The sequence below is a fragment of the Mercenaria mercenaria genome, chromosome 12 (genome assembly GCF_021730395.1).
Source record: "Mercenaria mercenaria strain notata chromosome 12, MADL_Memer_1, whole genome shotgun sequence".
In the NCBI taxonomy this organism is placed as follows: Eukaryota; Metazoa; Mollusca; class Bivalvia; order Venerida; family Veneridae; genus Mercenaria; species Mercenaria mercenaria.
The window spans coordinates 74,026,693-74,028,361 of NC_069372.1; positions in this window are offsets into that span (position 1 = coordinate 74,026,693).

The following is a 1,669-nucleotide window of genomic DNA, read 5'->3' on the forward strand; positions in this document are numbered from 1 at the left end:
GGCAACAGTTGTGTATTTGCTTACGAAATTTATAATGTCTATCAATCTTAAGAGAGGAGGTCGATCCATTGTTTTTATCATAAATGACAGATAGTACTTCCTTAAGAGAAAAAACAAAGATAACTTATTATGCGGCGACTTGATAGTTTATTTTGCTTAACCTATGAAAATGAATGTAGGGATTACGCATGTTTTCTATTGTTATAACATCTTCAGAATCCCGAGGGATTTGTTTGTGCCCGAGCCCGGTAGATGTTATAACAAAAACATGCGCTAACGCTATTCTAGCAGAAAACTCGTAAAATGAATGAAATTACTTGAACGACGTATTACCGTGCGAGTGTATAAATAGTGTTAAAACACGGTTTTGCTATAAATTATTTCGATTCTAATATGGCCTCAATCTAAAACAGTAGATAAAATATAGTAGCGCTCTTTTTTTGGTCGCAACAAAAACATTGACCTCACCGCACGTTAACGTGACGTCATTCTAGCGTAAGAGTGTTTTAACAGAGAAAAGTATATTAGAATTGTTAATAAACTCCTAATAAGCATAACATTTCATACTTTCGAATGTATGCTCTAGTCCCACTGACAAAGCTATGCACAGTATTATTTCAATATAATGAAGTAGAAATTTTGATCAATAGTTTTTAAATTGAGAGGTAATTCATTCCAGAGTTTAGGTCCAACAGTACCAAAACGTTAGTCGCTGAACGTTTTGCGCTTGTTGAAAGGAACAACGAAACACCCAGTAACGGAATTTGAAGAACGCAAGTTCCTTTTCTGTGTTTGTTTTATGAGAAGTTCTGAAAGATATTCCGGAGAATTTCCGACTGAACAATTACTAGTATACATGTAGGTGAGCATTTTGAATGTGATTCTGGCTTTGATGGGTAGCCAGTGAAGATCATAGAGCGCTTGCTTGGAACTGTCATGTTTTCTTCGATTTAGGACAAGTTTTGCACATGTTCTGAATTCGTTGCATTTTGTTTACCTCGCTTTGAGCAATACCATACAGAATGGCATTGCAATAATCTAAATGGGATATCACCAATGATAGCACAAGAGTTTCGGCAACCTCTTTGGTAAGATATTTCCGGATACATTTTATTCTGAAGTAGTTGAGCATTGCTGTTCTTACACTTTCGTTTTACCTGCTCTTTTAGATTCAAGTTTTCATCCATGTATGCACATAGATATCGAATAAATCTCACTGATTTCACTTCATCACCTACAATGCATAGTTTGTCAGTTGCACACTTAGGGAGCTGTTGCCTACTACCAAACATGATGAACTCGGTTTTGGTAGTGTTCATTTTGAGCTTATTTTCATTCATCCAGTTGTTGATTGTTATAGCACATTGTTCAAGTTCTTGTATTGCCTGGGATTCGACTGTTGGAGACGATGGTTTATCCGGAAAGCCGTAAATCGATGGCGGAATAACATCAAACGGTGTCCCCGCATATGTCAAATAGAGCCACGGTCCTAAGCAACTCCCTTGTGGAACGCTACAATGTAATTGGCGTGGAAAGGACATGGCTGAATTGTCACTTACACGGCAATTTCTGGGGCGCAGATAGGAATCAACCCAGCTCAGTGCTGTTCCACAAACGCCATACTGCTTGTTCAACACATCAACGAGAATGTCATGGTCTACAGTATCAA